We start from the raw sequence: 17,945 nt of genomic DNA, 5'->3' as shown, positions 1-17,945 counted from the left end.
GATGGGTCAGGGGCACGGGGAAGGACCTGGGCTGGGACTGATGTTCTAGGGGGGGAGGGGGATGCATCGGGAAAAGGACTGGGATGCACCGGGAGAGACTGGGGGCAGCGGGGAGGGATGGGGATGGGACTGGGACACTGGAGAGGGACTGGGGGGATTTGGGCTGGGAGTGGGGACACTGGGGTGGGACTGAGATTTCGCGTGGGGGAGGGACTGGGAGCACTGGGATGGACTGGGGGTCATTGGGGAGGGACTGGGGACCGTGGGACTGGCGGCACTGGGATAGGAGTGAGATGCGCTGGGGAGGGACTGGGCCGGACTGAGGGCACTTGAGAGGCCCTGGGGGCACTTGGGGAACTGGGCTGGGCCTGGGATTCTCTGGGGAGGGACTGGGGACTGGGTCCTTCTCTGAGGACACACTGGGGCACCACGGTCCTAGTGCCTCCCCAGTGCCTCTCAGTCCTATCCCAGTGCCTCCAGTCCCTCCCCAGGGAGTCCCAGGCCCAGCCCAGTTCCCCCAAGTGCCCCCAGGGCCTCTCCAGTGCCCTCAGTCCCGGCCCAGTCCCTCCCCAGCGCATCTCACCCCTATCCCAGTGCCGCCAGTCCCACGGTCCCAGTCCCCTCCCCAATGACCCCCAGTCCCATCCCAGTGCTCCCAGACCCCCCCCCCCGCGAAATCTCAGTCCCACCCCAGTGTCCCCACTCCCAGCCCAACTCCCCCAGTCCCTCTCCAGTGTCCCCAGTCCCATCCCCATCCCACCCCGCTGCCCCCAGTCTCTCCCAGTGCATCCCAGTCCTTTTCCCCCGATGCACTGTAGGAGGACACTTGGAAGGAATGGGTGCACTGGCTCGCACTGAGAGAAGTGGGAAGGGACTGGGATGAGAGGGGGGGCACTGGGGTGGGACTGGGAGCACTGGTGGCACTGGGCTAGGACTGGGGGAACTGGGGAGGGAGCAGGGAGGGACTGGGAAGCGACTGGGATGGGAATGGGATGCACAGGGAAAAGGAGCCCAACGCACTGGGGAGGGACTGGGATGGGACTGGAGACACTTCAAGGGAGTTGGATTGCAGTGGGTGCGACTAGGGGAGCATGCCTGGATGGGCCTGAGAATCTCTGGGGAGGGACCGGGAGCACTGGGATGGGGCGCAGATGTACTGGGAAGGACTGGGGAGGGACTGGGATTCGATTGGAAGCACTGGGGAGGGACTAGGAATCATTTAGGATGGACTGGGATGGGACTGGGGAGGGACTGGGGGGCACTGATGACGGCACTTGAATGCACTTGGGAGGGACTAGGAGCACTGGGATGCAGTGGGGAAGGACTGGAGGCACTCGGATGGGACTGAGAGAACTAGGATGGGCACTGAGGGCACTGGGGAGGTACCAGGGCACTGGGTTGGGACTGGGCTGCACTGGGGACACTTGGGAGCAAGTGGGATCACTGGGGAGGGAACTGGGATGGGACTGAGGGCACTGGGGAGGGACTGCAGTGGGTTTGAGGCAACTTTGGAAGGACTGGGAGCACTGGGGAGGTTCTGGAGGGAACTGTGCAGGGAGCTTGGTTGGACTGAGGGTACTAGGGATGGACTGGGATGGGACTGGGGTGCAGTGGGAGCAATTGGGAAGGAGTGGAGGCACTGGGGAAGGAACAGGGAAGGGACTGGCTGCACTGGGATGGGGTTTGGGGCACTTGGGAGAAACTGAGAGGGGACTCAGGAGGGACTGGGGACAGTGGGGAGGGACTGGGGACAGTGGGAAGGGACTGGAAAGGTGAAATTGAAACAGACTCACCTGAGTCACAGTCTAAGAAGTCCTGCTACAGCTCCTGAGCCCGAACAACAGCCGAGGGGCCTCAGCCCAAGCCCTGGCCCCTCCTCCCGCTCATTGTTAACACCTGGGCCTTCTCCATAGAACAGCTGACTCCACCCAGTACTCCCAGTTCCCTCCAATGGCTTGCAATAGAATTACTAGACTTCCCAGAGTGCACAAAAATACAATCAAAATCCCACAGTAATTTCTACTCACAACCAACAGTCCCTGACCAAAGCATCCAGTCCATATCCTAGCCCCCAGCTCTATCCCAGCCCCTTAGTGATTTCAGCTCGAGACCCACAAGCTTTATTGCACTGCCAGCTCTGCTCTCTCAGCAGTAGCTCCAAATCTTGCCATCGCCGCCACGGGAAGCTGCTCCAGGTTCTGACTGCAGGATCATCATCTTGGCTCCAGCTCTGTGACTTTCCAGCTCCAGCCTCACACTCCCAATCCCAGTCCCCCAGGTGCTCCTCCAGCCCCACAAAACCCATCCCAATTCCAAAGACACAAGTCCAGCCCTATACTGATTTCAGCTCTACCCACCCAATCCACATTCCCGCCCATTAATTCCTTTTCCACTGCCACACAGGGATTTCAGCGACGGTGCCACAGGCCCTATCTCACACTGATTGCTGTCCTTACTGCCCAAGTGTTACTGTCCCAAGCCCAAACCCTCTCCCTACCCCAGCCCCTCAGTGATTTCTGCTCTACCCACCCAATCCACATTCCCGCCCTTTAATCCCTTTTCCACAGCCATTCAGGGATTTCAGCGACGGTGCCTCAGGCCCTATCTCACACCAATTGCTGTCCTTACTGCCCAAGCGTTACTGTCCCAAGCCCAAACCCTCTCCCTACCCCAGCCCCTCAGTGATTTCAGCTCCAGACCCACAAGCTTTATTGCACTGCCAGCTCTGCTCTCTCAGCAGTAGCTCCAAATCTTGCCATCGCCGCCACGGGAAGCTGCTCCAGGTTCTCGCTGCAGGATCTTCATCTTGGCTCCAGCTCTGTGACTTTCCAGCTCCAGCCTCACACTCCCAATCCCAGTCCCCCAGGTGCTCCTCCAACTCCACAAACCCGATCCCAACTCCAAAGTCCAGATCCCTGCCCTAGACTCATTTCAGCTCTACCCACCCAATCCACATTCCCGCCCATTAATCCCTTTTCCACTGCCACACAGGGATTTCAGTGACGGTGCCACAGGCCCTATGTGAGCTCCAGACACCCTCCCAGCTCCACAGATGCAATCCTACCACTATGCTCATTTCAGCTTCAACCTCTCAGTCCACATTCCCAGTTATAATCCAAACTCCACTGCCACACAGGGATTTCAACGACGGTGCCACAGCCGTATCTCACAGTGATTGCTGTCCTTACTGCCCAAGTGTTACTGTCCCAAGCCCAAACCCTCTCCCTACCCCAGCCCCTCAGTGATTTCAGCTCTACCCACCCAATCCACATTCCCGCCCATTAATCTCTTTTCCACAGCCACTCAGGGATTTCAGCGACGGTGTCACAGGCCCTATCTCACACTGATTGCTGTCATTACTGCCCAAGTGTTACAGTCCCAAGCCCAGAAGCCATCCCTACCGCAGCCTCTCAGTGACAGGCCCTATCTGAACTCCAGACACCCTCCCAGCTCCAGACATGCAATCCTAACACTATGCTCATTTCAGCCCCAGCCTCTCAGTCCACATTCCCATTTATAATCCCAGTTCCACAGCCACACAGGGATTTCAGCGACGATGCCAGTCCCTGTCTCAATCCTACAGTGATTTCTGCTACAGTGCCACAGTCCCTATCCCTGCTCCGCAGTCCCTTCCCGAGCACCACTCTCCCTATCCCATACCCAGACCCACCACCTTTATTTCTCTGACAGCTCTGCTGTCAGCTCCTGGTAAAGCTGCTGCACGTTCCAATCCTAGCAGCTCTCTTTTGTTAAAGGTCTGAGTTTTCCACCCCAGCTCTCAAGCCCACATTCCAGGCCAGGTCTGACTATTTTTATCCCAGCTCCATCCCTGCAGTAATTATGCCAGGTCCACGCTCCCTAATCCAGCCCCACTCTTGTTCTGCCCACAGTCCTACCGTCTTTATGTCTCCACCAGCTCTGCTGCCCGAGCTCCAGGTTCTCATCTTTCTGCTGCCTCTGCCTCAGCTTTCTGCTGCCTCTTCCTCAGCTTTCTGCTGCCTCTGCCTAAATCTGCTCCTGAGTATCTCTGCAGCCCGGGGCTGTTGACAAGGTCACAAATCAGTCTCTGTCGTTCACTTAAATATCTCTGTTCCCAACGGGAACAGCAACAAAACAATAGAATAAACAATCAAGTAGTCAAAGATGAAAATAAAAGTAAAATAAAATTATAATAGAATGAAACATCTTTTATTACTTTTCTTTGTAACGATACTTTCAATACCAGCCCCACTGAGAGGCTGCATCCTAGTCCTTCTGGTTCGGGGGAGCACCCCTGAGCATGGCTGCTCCCCCCCTGAGCACTGACCAAAGCTGGCCGGCACAGCTGCCCGGGACACCGCCTGCCCAACGCCCTGCCTCGGCAGCTGTGGGGGACCGACCCCAGCTCCCCCTGGGATCGGCAGCCGAGGGGGTGCTGCCCCATGGCTCCCCACCGCTCCCTGGAGCGGCAGCCGCGAGGGTCCCAGCCTGGCTCACCGCCGCTCCTCGGCGCGGCGGCCCGCGCCGATCCCGGGCCGGCTCCCGCCGCTCCAGCGCCGCCCCCAGCCCCGCCGCCGAACTGCCCCCCCGCGCCCCCCCCCCCCGCCATTTATAGCCCGCGGCCCGCACAGCCCCGCCCCCTCGTGCCAGCCCAGCCAATCCCAGCGTCCGGCAGCGTCCGGCCCCGCCAATCCCCGCCTGCCCGTTCCCGCCCTGCCCGTCCCCAAGAATCCCGCTGTCCCCTCACGCCCCGCTCCCAGGGGCTGCCCCGCTTCCGCCCGCTCCCCGCCTCCCTCCCCTTCTGCCGGGAGAACTCCGGGACGGGACGGGACCGCGGGCCTGCCACCCGCCCTTTCAACAGCGCCTGCGGGCACCGCGGCAGCGCAGGCGCGGCTCCGGCGGATCCCGAAGCAAAGGCGGCGAGACCGGCGCCTGAGGGGAACGCGGGGGGGCGAGGTGGAGAGGGGGGCGGCTCCGCGCCGCAGCTGAGCGGGCAGAGCTTGCTCGACCGCGGCCCCATTGAAAGGGCCGCCGCCGCTCCCGCCCCCTCCCCGCCTGCCGGAAGAACTCCCAGACGGGACGTGAGCGCGGAGCTGTGGCACCCGCGCCTGAGGGGAACGTGGGGAAGGGGGGCGCGCCGCGGCGCAGCTGAGCGGGCACAGCTTACGGGACCGCGGCCCCATTGAAAGGGCGGGCTACGATCGGACGGAGCGGAGAAAAGCGGGCTGGGAGTGGCGGGCCGGGATCGGACCTGCACGGCGGGAACCAGAACCTCCCGGAGAGAGCGGCTCCTGTGCCCGAGCCAGGCTACGTGCCTGGAGCGGCAGCCGCGGGAGCCCCGCCCCAGCTCACCGCCGATCTCGCCCCGGCTCCCGCCGCTCCAGCGCCGTTTCCACCTCCGCCGCCGAACTGCCCCCCCCCGCGCCCCCTCCCCGCCATTTATAGCCCGCGGCCCGCACAGCCCCGCCCCCTCGTGCCAGCCCAGCCAATCCCAGCGTCCGGCAGCGTCCGGCCCCGCCAATCCCCGCCTGCCCGTTCCCGCCCTGCCCGTCCCCAAGAATCCCGCTGTCCCCTCACGCCCCGCTCCCAGGGCCTGCTCCGCTTCCGCCCGCTCCCCGCCTCCCTCCCCTTCTGCCGGGAGAACTCCGGGACGGGACGGGACCGCGGGCCTGCCACCCGCCCTTTCAACAGCGCCTGCGGGCACCGCGGCAGCGCAGGCGCGGCTCCGGCGGATCCCGAAGCAAAGGCGGCGAGACCGGCGCCTGAGGGGAACGCGGGGGGGCGAGGTGGAGACGGGGGCGGCTCCGCGCCGCAGCTGAGCGGGCAGAGCTTGCTCGACCGCGGCCCCATTGAAAGGGCCGCCGCCGCTCCCGCCCTCTCCCCGCCTCCCGGAAGAACTCCCAGACGGGACGTGAGCGCGGAGCTGTGGCACCCGCGCCTGAGGGGAACGTGGGGAAGGGGGGCGCGCCGCGGCGCGGCTGAGCGGGCACAGCTTACGGGACCGCGGCCCCATTGAAAGGGCGGGCTACGATTGGACGGAGCGGAGAAAAGCGGGCTGGGAGTGGCGGGCCGGGATCGGACCTGCACGGCGGGAGCCAGAACCTCCCGGAGAGAGCGGCCCCTGTGCCCGAGCCAGGCTACGTGCCTGGAGCGGCAGCCGCGGGAGCCCCGCCCCAGCTCACCGCCGATCTCGCCCCGGCTCCCGCCGCTCCAGCGCCGCTTCCACCTCCGCCGCCGAACTGCCCCCCCCGCGCCCCCTCCCCGCCATTTATAGCCCGCGGCCCGCACAGCCCCGCCTCCCCGTTCCAGCCCCGCCAATCCCCGCCCGCCGCTTCCCGAGACCCCCGCTAGCCCCGCTCCCGGAGCCCCTCCCGCCCGCTCCCCGCCTCCCTCCCCTTCTCCTGGGAGAGCTCCCGGACGGGACGTGATTGCGGAGCTCCCACCGCCCTTCCGCGGTCCCAGCGGCACCTGAGGGGAACGGGGGGACGGGGCCGCGCGGAGGGGCCGCGCCGCGGCTGAGCGGGCAGAGCTTGCGGGACCGCTGCCGGATTGAAAAGGCGGGCTGTGATTGGACGGCGCCGAGGAAGGCGGGCCGGGATTGGCGGGCCAGACGCTGCCTCGGGCCCGGATTGGCGGGGCTTGGAGCCCGCGGGGCCGGGGCCGGGGCCGCGGCCGGGGCCGCGGCCGCGGGTGGCGGGAGGTGCTCGGGTGGTCGGGAGGAGGGACTAGGGCCGTGTCGGAGGGGCCCTTCCCGCGGGTCCGTGGCCGTCCCGGGTCCCGTCCCCGGGACCCCGTCCTCTGCCCCGCCCCTTGGTCGGGTTGTACCCCCGGGGTCCCGGCCCCAAGGCCCCTGCAGAGCCCCTCGGGGAGCCCCCCACCGGCACACGGGGCGCTTCCGGGGCGCGAAGGCGGACTGTGCGGCATGGGGGACCGGGGAGCAGCGGCGACCTGGTGGGCCGGGAGTCGGCGGCGGGGAGCGGGCAGGACGCAGAGCGGCAGTGCGCCTCTGACCGCCTCTCCCCACGCAGCAGTTCTGCTTCTACGGGGACTCAGACTGCCCCGACTGGGTGCTGGCTGAGATCAGCTCCCCGGCCGAAATCCTTTAAGTGCCCGCCCCCACCCCCATCCCCCTGCCCGCCCCAGGCCCGCTGCCCAGCCTCCTTCTCCTGCGCAGTCCTCGCTGCTGCCGAAGTTCAGCGCCATTTCAGTACTTGTTCTACTTGTGGTTCTGAAAAAAAGTTAGAATCAGGATAGCCAAAGCAACATAGAAAGTCTATTCCATCTTCAACTACATTACAGGGCAAAGGAAATAAGTGATCCTACCCATCAGCGGAACAGGGAAAGAAGGAAGATTAAGTCTGTGAGCTATATAGAGAAAAATCACACTGTAACAACTTAGAAGATTGCTCCAAGACCACAGTCACAGGAAAAGGGAAGAGAGCCAGGGCCACAAACTGTAAGGCCAAAAAGATGATGGACACATCTGTGCATCAATCAGGTTCAGAGGTCACTGCATGCCCCAAGCCTAACGAGTTCTCTGGTTTATGTGTGTTATACACCTATTAATTACTCGAATAGAAAATTTACAATTGAACTTTCACAAAGCTTACAGAGTGATATCCCTGCACTGACCATTGCAGCGGAGCTTCTGCTACAGATTCTGACACGTCAGGTGACTGAATGTTTGCTTGTTTGCTAGGCTCTCCTTACAGTCCATCCAGGTCATGAAATATAGAGGGGATTTCTTGAGAGGCAGCTTTTAGACCTCATTCCCTTACCTTCATGGTCAATGCCATCAGCGTCACTCTCCCTGTCTTCTTGCTCTTCATCGAGAGCTCCCCGTGTTAGAATTAGCTCAGAGGGACCCATTGCAGAAGCATCAGGTCCTTGAAGGGAACAGAAACGGCTGTAGACAAACCAGCTTGCTAAAGGTAAGGGAGCGTGTGCACTGACAACTTCATTGCTGTGTTTCTGTGCAGACAGAACACCTGCTCTAAGGGGACAGAAAGCTGCTTGTGGATCCCAGACACAGGACAGACTCCATCAGCACCTACTCGCCTCATCTAAGGAACAGCGCAGCCAACAGCAGAGCTTTCTCCTATTCTGAGCTGACTGTTTCGCCTTTTCTAAAGTATTTCATTATTTCTAGTAGGTCCACTGCTTTAGCTACTCAGCGGGGTTTCTTCCAAACCTGTGACTGACACAGGAAGAGCTAAGTGTGACCAATCCCACAGCAACTAAAGCCCCGCTCCTCTAACAGGGAGCTGCTTTCACACTTCTGCTGTGAGGACAAAGAAGCACTGTACTACTTCACAAGGCAAACTCTTCAGAAAACTTCTGCAGTAAACTTGATCCTCCTGGGGAGGTACCTGCCAGTGTGCTGCCCTGCACACACACGCTGCCCATGTCCTTCCACAAGTGTTCCAGCTGCTCTCTCTTTGTTTATTTTGAGCTTTCTCCCGTAGATAAAGATTTACATGTGGATTCTGAGAACATTTAAAACATCGGGAGAAGAGAAACCTCACCCAAACCCAGCAGCCTGTCCCCCAGTCAGAGAGCAGAAGTCACTGTGCAGGTCTTACATTTCAACTGAGGTTACACAGAACTTCTGACTAAGCGTGGAAAGCAACCTCCGGTCAGGTGGGATTCTAGGACCTGTTCAGCAGCGCCGGGAAGCCAAACTCTGTGGAGCTGTGCCTGCAGAGAACTGTCTTTGGACAGCCAGAACTCAAGGTGAGCAGAGCTACTGATTTTGGCACTGCAATTCAGTCTTTCTTACTAAGTCAAACTAGTACTCTTCACTGGTGCAGGAAGGTACAGGGATAGTCTCAACAAATCCCTTTGGAAATTTATTTTTAAGAACTCTCTATCCATCTGAATGGAAGACACAATCTTATTTCCCAATCATTTTCACACAATTAGCTCAAATATTAGCACTAAACCAGTGAGCAACATCTGTTTTGCAAAATCTTTATCTTTGTAAAGATATGCTCCAGCACATCTAGGAAAAAAAAGGCAAACGGTGGACTCCTTCAGGACAGGAGTTTTCCCACAGTGAGTACGACTAGTAAATGAAATGTTAGACCCTCTCAACATAAAGGCAATTGTGTGCATAAAAGTGACCCAAGATACACTGTTCAGGTGTAAACCAGCTAAACCCACTTACCAGTGTTTTTCTCGGGCGCTCGTATTGTGGACGATACTCTCTGAAAAGGTGAATAAAGGGAGTGCGTTCAGTCTGAAAAACACATGATCTGTATTGCATAAGGATCATCCTGGAGGCTTCTTTTTACTCAAAAAAAAAAGTTTTCTCTAGGCTTTCATGTTTGAGAGACATTTCAGAAAGACTAACAGTACTTTTCTCCCCAGATTTGGATTCTGAAACCAACGGATGCAAAATCAATGAACATACTTCATTAAAACAGCAACAATTCAAAACTTGGTATGGAATTACAAGAAAAAAATTACTTCACAGACTTGCTGGCACAGATAGCTTTTACTTTTTCACGGAACAGCACAAAAATTCATCTCTGAATAGTTCCTTTTTACTGCTGCTTTTTATGCTGATACTGGACACCCTAGGCTACCTTGGCTATGGCAACTGTACACTCCTTCAAATCAAAGGAGCAGACTCATGAATCAGGACCTTCAGGAAGTGGTCACTGGGTCGCGGACCAGAAGTCATCCCCTTCCCTCTCCTATTCATCTACAGCTTTAGAAAGCTGGGTAAAAAACTCACCCGGTCCTGTGCCAAACACTGCAGAAACACCAACCACCTGGAAAAGAAAACACACCAGAACTAGAGAGTAACTGAGCCAGATTTTTAATACAGAAAAAAAAAACAACAAATGAAAACCAAACAAACGAACAATCCCCCACATCGACAACAAAAAAATCAACACCACCGAAAAACCCAACAACAAGGAACTACTAATCTAAACCTAACAACACCCATTGAATCAGCACAGTGGCCTAAGAGTGGGCAGTAACACTTCTGCTTCTGTCCATCCCGCTTTCAAACTCTTCCTCCGCTTGCTGTTCATGTTTGTTACTTCTGCTTTTTGGTTGCCGGTGATTTTCTGTTTGGTGAGTTGTTGGGGTATTTTGGGGGGTGTTTCTTTGGGGAAGGAGGTTTGTTTGGTATTTTTTAACACTGTAGGGCAATTCAAAAGAAAGGTCAAGTCTTTCTGCTGTTGACTTGTTTACTGTTAATAACCCAAGTTCTCATTCTGCATCTAGGGTTATAAGCGGTTAGCAAGTATCAGCGTACTAGAATTAAAGTGCAAAAGAGACAACAAGAACCGACCTTTTGGCTCTGAAACAGTCTAATACTTTTTATTTAGCCAAAGCACATTTAAAAGGTCCCCAGAACAGCAAGAGAGGGAGAATTTAATCAGTTGCTATGATAATACATTCAAAATGCACATCTACTTTCTAATGTCAACTTGTCTCTCATTACACTTCTGGCCATTTGTTCTGCTTGCGTTAAATCAATTCTCTAAAAATACCTCGAACTAAGACTATTACCAGCCAGAATCCTACATCCTCTAATGAAAATTCTCCCTCTTTTTCATAGGCAAGACAGTCTCAACTACTGACTTCCAAATGGAAGACCTTTCCCAACACAGCCTTGCATTTGATCATTAACACAGTAAATATGCAGACAGCTCTCCAAAGGATTTTAAGCATTAAGGCTAGGCACTGTGCCAATATATATAAATATTTATACTTTCCCTGCACTTCAGTACAAGCTGCCTTTTACTCCGTAATCCTCTTCATATGACCTGCTCTCCATCCAGCGCTCCAACAGTCCTGACAGGCAGATAAATATGACCTGATCAGCAAATAAGGAACAGGAAGTATGTTAGTTCTGTATATGGGACCACTACAATCCCTTTTGAAATTCTGTATATTGTTCCACATAGGACACTTACAATATTTTTGGTTTGGCTCTGTTATCATTATCTACATGAATGGAATCGTTTCGTTCCTGGAATATCCACACAGCCAAGAAGGCTTGCTTTTTCTTTAGTAAAAGCTGATGACAAACACAATCAGCTAAAACCTTTAGCACAGACTACGAGATCATTAACAGCCTCCAATGTATAGTGTTGTCAGAGAAACAATTAATTTGTCCTCTCAAAACCTGGTTGAGTGGAAGAACAATCTTCTTCTTGCACAAGCAAATATAAAGGGGTTTTTTTTGCTCATTTATTTGTTTTTGAGATTCTTTCCCTTCTTCCTACGTAGTACATTGCCCAACTGTACTTGACACTTTCAGAACAAGGAAAATTACCTCAGGTGGGAAATGCTGCAGCAAAGAACACTGCCTCCTACCAGCCAATCTTAGCTTTCATCTTGTGATTAATCACAGTTCAATATTAAATTATTCAGGCTGCCATTCAGTGTGACAAGCTGCAGTGTAACAAGCTGCACACAGGTCATCAACAGATTACAGTTGCAGAGGGCAGTGCAAAGCTCCTTTACAGAAGGACAGAACGGTGGGGGTTGGACAATACCTCTGGAGATCATCTAGTCCAATCTCTGCTGCTCAAAAAGCGGGATTAGGTAGAACGGGTTGCTCACGACTTTGCCTGAGCAAAAGTGTTTTAAGCATCTCCGGGGATGGAGACTCCACAATTTCTCTGGACCAGTCCAGACGAGGACTTCTGAAGTTATTGTTTTCAGTGGGAAGGTAGGGACAGAAAAAAGCGATCCCAAAACTTCAAACCCATCCCCACAGCGGTCCAGAGCAGCTCGAGCCCAGGCTGCTGCCTTCCCAGGGCCGGGCTCTTCTCTCTGCGGGGTACCCAGCAGCCGGCCACTGCCCTGCCCGGCGGCCCCGAGCGCTTCAGGCCCGGCCCGGCCAACGCCTCGCTCTGCGCGGGCGCCGCTTCCCAGCCCGCCCCCGAGCGCCGGGCCCTGCCTCGCGGTCGCCGCCTGGCGGACACGGCCGGGAACGGCACTGCAGCCGGGCGCCCCCCCCGCCCCCTTGGCGAGACGCGCGGCGCCTTTCGCGAGTAGGGGCCTTTCTTCCCTAAAACTTGCCCTTGCCTAGGAAAAGCTGAGCAATTCACAGAGTCGCTGTTTCCACCCCAGCTTCCCAAAGGATTTCTCTCTCCCGGCAGCACAGACAGGGTCCCCGAGGCAGCGCAGACCCCGCACCGCGGGGTGTGTGGGTGTGGGTGTGGGGGGGGTGTGTGTGTGTGTGTGCGCAATGCCAGGGCACATCCGAACCCGGTGGCACGCAGGTGCAAGTTTCTCCGCAGAGGCGAGAAGCTTGCCTGTCGCTTCCCCTGCCTGCAGTCGCCCATGGCCGCGGGAGAGGTAGAAGAGCGGCCGCCCCCCCCCCCCCCCGCCGCGCCCAGCTTACCCCGAGGACGATCTCCGTCGGATGTGCCGCCGTGGGTCGCTTCCGGGGGGGGAAGGCGGCGGCGCAGCCCCGAGAGCATCTCCAGGGCACGGCGGGACCGAGTGGGGCGGGGTCGGGGTCGGCAGCGGGAGCGGGAGCGGAACGGGGCGGCGCGGCGGAGCGGCTGGGGTCCTCCGCCGCGAGGAGGGGCTGCCCCCGAGAGGGAGCTGCCCGCGCCGGTGCCTGCCGCCGCCCACGAACCTGCCGCCCGCGCCCGGCGCCGCCGAGCGCCCCGCCCTGTCCCCACAGCGGGAAGCGGCGCGGCGAGACGGCGCTACGGGCGCCGGGCGGGGTCCTCGGAGGACTTCCGGCCCGGGGCCATGGAGGACTTCCGGCCCGGGGACTTGGCGGACTTCCGGCCCGGGGCCTTGGAGGACTTCCGGCCCGGGGCCTTGGCGGACTTCCGGCCTGAGGCCTTGGCGGACTTCCGGCCCGGGGCCTTGGAGGACTTCCGGCCCGAGGCCTTGGCGGACTTCCGGCCCGAAGCCTTGGAGGACTTCCGGCCCGGGGTCTTGGCGGACTTCCGGCCCGGAGCCTTGGAGGACTTCCGGCCCGAGTCCTTGGCGGACTTCCGGCCCGGGGCCTTGGCGGACTTCCGGCCGGGGCCTTGGAGGACTTCCGGCCGGGGCCTTGGAGGACTTCCGGGCCGGGGCCTTGGAGGACTTCCGGTCGCTCTCTACTTCCGGCGACCGAGTTTACCCAAATTAGCGTCCCTCGCTAATTTCTGTGCTTTCGCCCCTAAAAATCTTCATGTTATTCCCCCCCACACACACCCCGGGAGAGACGGGAGACCGCAAGTCCCGCCGTGCCGCCGGAACCGGCCCTTAACTCTGGTAGGGAGCGCTGCACCGGCACGAGAGCCACTGCGCATGCGTCGCCGTTCCCGCGCCTGGCCGCCCTTACTTACCACGTGATCGCCGGCGTCTTGCCAACGACTGCGCAGGCGCCGGCGCCGCCACGTTGGCTTCCCCGCCGCCCGACCGCCCGGCTTCGCTTTCTTACTGCCGCTCCCCCTCCACTTTTTCGGCTCCCTGGGGTTCCCCCACCCACATTTTGGGGCCCCTTTCTCACATTTTAGGGGTGACCCCGCAATTTACGGTTCCGAGGGGGGGGAAGTTGGCGGGGTGCCCAAGAAGGGCGTTCTTTTTTCTTTTTTTTCCTCTTTTATTTCATTTTCATTTTATTTCCTTTTTAGTTTTTTTGCTTTTAATTTTTTTAATTTTTCTTTTGTATTTTATGTTTCCTTTTTTATTTCGTTTATTTTTTATTCTCCTCTCCCAGTGCACCCCAGTAACACCCAGTGCTCCCCAAAAATTGACCCAAACCCCACCCAAATCACCCCAAAAACTGACCCAAAACTGACCCCAAAAACTGACCCAAATCATCCCAAAAGCTGACCAGAAACTGACCCAAAACTGACCCCCAAAAATGACCAGAAACTCACCCAAATCACCCCAAAAAATGACCAGAAATTGACCCAAATCTCCCCAAAAAATGACCAGAAATTGACCCAAATCTTCCCAAAAAATGAACAGAAACTGACCCAAATCACCCCAAAAAATGCCCCCAAAACTGACTCAAATCTCCGAAAAAAATGACCAAAAACTCAACCAAATCTCCCCAAAAAATGACCTGAAACTGACCCAAATTACCCCAAAAAATGACCCCAAACTGACCCAAATCACCCCAAAAAATGACCAGAAACTCTCCCAAATCACCCCAAAAAATGACCAGAAACTCTCCCAAATCACCCCAAAAAATGACCCAAAACCTCACCCAAATCACCCCAAAAAATGACCAGAAACTGCCTCAAATCTCCTCAAAAAAGGACCAGAAACTCAACCAAATCACCCCAAAAAAGACCAGAAACTGACCCAAATCACCCTAAAAAATGACCAGAAACTCACACAGATCTCCCTAAAAAATGACCCAAAACTGACCAAAATCACCTCAAAAATTGACCAGAAACTGACACAAACCTCAACAAAAAATGACCACAAACTGACCCAAATATCCCCAAAAAATGACCCCAAACTCACCCAAATCTCCCCAGAAAATGGTCCAAAACTGAATCAAATCTCCTCAAAAAATGACCCAGAACTCACCAAAATCTCCCCAAAAATAAACCCAAAACTCACCCAAATCCCCCTAAAAATGATCAGCAACTGACCCAAATAACCTCAAAAAAATGACCAGAAACTGACTCAAATCACCCCAAAAAAATGAAAAGAAACTGACTCAAATCACCTTAAAAAATGACCCAAAATTCACCAAAAATCTCCCCAAAAAATGACCAGAAACTGAACAAAATCGCCCCAAAAAATGACCAGAAACTGATCCAAATCTCCCCAAAAAATGACCCAGAACTCACAAAAATCTCCCCAAAGAACGACCAGAAAGTGACCCAAATCTCCCCAAAAAAATGACCAGAAACTCACACAAATCTCCTCGAAAAATGACCAGAAACTCACCCAAATCTCCACGAAAAAAAGACCCAGAACTCACCAAAATCTCCCCAAAAAAAAGACCAGAAACTGACTCAAATCACCCCAAAAAAATGACCAGAAACTCAAACAAATCACCTTAAAAAATGACCAGAAACTGCCCCAAATCTCCTCGAAAAAAATGACCAGAAACTGACCCAAATCACCCCAAAAAAGGACCAGAAACTGACCCAAATCACCTCGAAAAAGGACCAGAATCTGCCCCAAATCTCCCCAAAACCTGACCCTAAAATGACCCAAATCTCCCCAAAAAAATGACCAGAAACTCACACAAATCTCCTCGAAAAATGACCAGAAACTCACCCAAATCTCCACAAAAAAAGGACCCAGAACTCACCAAAATCTCCCCAAAAAAATGACCAGAAACTGACTCAAATCACCCCAAAAAAATGACCAGAAACTCACACAAATCACCTTAAAAAATGACCAGAAACTGCCCCAAATCTCCTCGAAAAAAATGACCAGAAACTGACCCAGATCTCCCCAAAAAATGACAAGAAACTGACCCAAATCACCCAAAAAAAATGACCAGAAAGTGAACCAAATCTCCACATAAAAATGACCAGAAACTGACCCAAATCACCTCGAAAAAAATGACCAGAATCTGCCCCAAATCTCCCCAAAAAATGACCAGAAACTCACACAAATCTCCCCAAAACCTGACCCTAAAATGACCCAGATCTCCCCAAAAATGACCAGAAACTGCCCCAAATCTCCTCGAAAAAAATGACCAGAATCTGCCCCAAATCTCCCCAAAAAATGACCAGAAACTGACACAAATCTCCCCAAAACCTGACCCTAAAATGACCCAGATCTCCCCAAAAATGACCAGAAACTGACCCAAATCACCCCAAAAAAATGACCAGAAACTCACACAAATCACCCCAAAAAAATGACCAGAATCTGCCCCAAATCTCCTCAAAAAATGACCAGAAACTGACACAAATCTCCCCAAAAACTGACCCTAAAATGACCCAGATCACCCCAAAAAAATGACCAGAAACTCACACAAATCACCCCAAAAAAATGACCAGAAACTCACACAAATCACCCCAAAAAAATGACCAGAAAGTGACCCAAATCTCCACATAAAAATGACCAGAAACTGACCCAAATCACCTCGAAAAAGGACCAGAATCTGCCCCAAATCTCCCCAAAAAATGACCAGAAACTCACACAAATCTCCCCAAAACCTGACCCTAAAATGACCCAGATCTCCCCAAAAATGACCAGAAACTGCCCCAAATCTCCTCGAAAAAAATGACCAGAATCTGCCCGAAATTTCCCCAAAAAATGACCAGAAACTGACACAAATCTCCCCAAAACCTGACCCTAAAATGACCCAGATCTCCCCAAAAATGACCAGAAACTGACCCAAATCACCCCAAAAAAATGACCAGAAACTCACACAAATCACCTCGAAAAAGGACCAGAAACTCACCCAAATCTCCACAAAAAAAGGACCCAGAACTCACCAAAATCTCCCCAAAAAAATGACCAGAAACTGACTCAAATCACCCCAAAAAAATGACCAGAAACTCACACAAATCACCCAAAAAAAATGACCAGAAACTGACCCAAATCACCCCAAAAAAGGACCAGAAACTGACACAAATCTCCTCAAAAAATGACCAGAAATTGACACAAATCTCCCCAAAACCTGACCCTAAAATGACCCAAATCTCCCCAAAAAAATGACCAGAAACTCACACAAATCTCCTCGAAAAATGACCAGAAACTCACCCAAATCTCCACGAAAAAAAGACCCAGAACTCACCAAAATCTCCCCAAAAAAAAGACCAGAAACTGACTCAAATCACCCCAAAAAAATGACCAGAAACTCAAACAAATCACCTTAAAAAATGACCAGAAACTGCCCCAAATCTCCTCGAAAAAAATGACCAGAAACTGACCCAAATCACCCCAAAAAAGGACCAGAAACTGACCCAAATCACCTCGAAAAAGGACCAGAATCTGCCCCAAATCTCCCCAAAACCTGACCCTAAAATGACCCAAATCTCCCCAAAAAAATGACCAGAAACTCACACAAATCTCCTCGAAAAATGACCAGAAACTCACCCAAATCTCCACAAAAAAAGGACCCAGAACTCACCAAAATCTCCCCAAAAAAATGACCAGAAACTGACTCAAATCACCCCAAAAAAATGACCAGAAACTCACACAAATCACCTTAAAAAATGACCAGAAACTGCCCCAAATCTCCTCGAAAAAAATGACCAGAAACTGACCCAAATCACCCCAAAAAATGACCAGAAACTGACCCAAATCACCCAAAAAAAATGACCAGAAAGTGACCCAAATCTCCACATAAAAATGACCAGAAACTGACCCAAATCACCTCGAAAAAAATGACCAGAATCTGCCCCAAATCTCCCCAAAAAATGACCAGAAACTCACACAAATCTCCCCAAAACCTGACCCTAAAATGACCCAGATCTCCCCAAAAATGACCAGAAACTGCCCCAAATCTCCTCGAAAAAAATGACCAGAATCTGCCCCAAATCTCCCCAAAAAATGACCAGAAACTGACACAAATCTCCCCAAAACCTGACCCTAAAATGACCCAGATCTCCCCAAAAATGACCAGAAACTGACCCAAATCACCCCAAAAAAATGACCAGAAACTCACACAAATCACCTCGAAAAAAATGACCAGAATCTGCCCCAAATCTCCTCAAAAAATGACCAGAAACTGACACAAATCTCCCCAAAAACTGACCCTAAAATGACCCAGATCACCCCAAAAAAATGACCAGAAACTCACACAAATCACCCCAAAAAAATGACCAGAAACTCACACAAATCACCCCAAAAAAATGACCAGAAACTGACCCAAATCTCCACATAAAAATGACCAGAAACTGACCCAAATCACCTCGAAAAAGGACCAGAATCTGCCCCAAATCTCCCCAAAAAATGACCAGAAACTCACACAAATCTCCCCAAAACCTGACCCTAAAATGACCCAGATCTCCCCAAAAATGACCAGAAACTGCCCCAAATCTCCTCGAAAAAAATGACCAGAATCT

At 54.0% G+C, this 17,945-nt stretch overlaps 1 long non-coding RNA gene across 2 annotated transcripts; it reads right to left on the bottom strand.

Annotated features, from left to right (window-relative positions):
- Window positions 1-7,230: 7,230 nt before the first annotated feature.
- LOC116797564 lies at window positions 7,231-11,183 on the bottom strand. Of its 2 annotated transcripts, XR_004360683.1 has the most exons (3): window positions 9,719-11,183; window positions 9,146-9,185; window positions 7,231-7,865 (listed from the first exon to the last, which is right to left on the bottom strand). It is a non-coding gene; the product is annotated as an uncharacterized LOC116797564 (long non-coding RNA). The 2 variants fall into 2 exon arrangements; XR_004360684.1 differs by lacking the exons at window positions 9,146-9,185; window positions 9,719-11,183 and adding an exon at window positions 8,349-8,620.
- Window positions 11,184-17,945: the final 6,762 nt, after the last annotated feature.

Source organism: Chiroxiphia lanceolata, chromosome 22 (genome assembly GCF_009829145.1).
Source record: "Chiroxiphia lanceolata isolate bChiLan1 chromosome 22, bChiLan1.pri, whole genome shotgun sequence".
NCBI classification, from domain to species: domain Eukaryota; kingdom Metazoa; phylum Chordata; class Aves; order Passeriformes; family Pipridae; genus Chiroxiphia; species Chiroxiphia lanceolata.
This window is presented reverse-complemented; position numbering and strand designations above follow the sequence as displayed.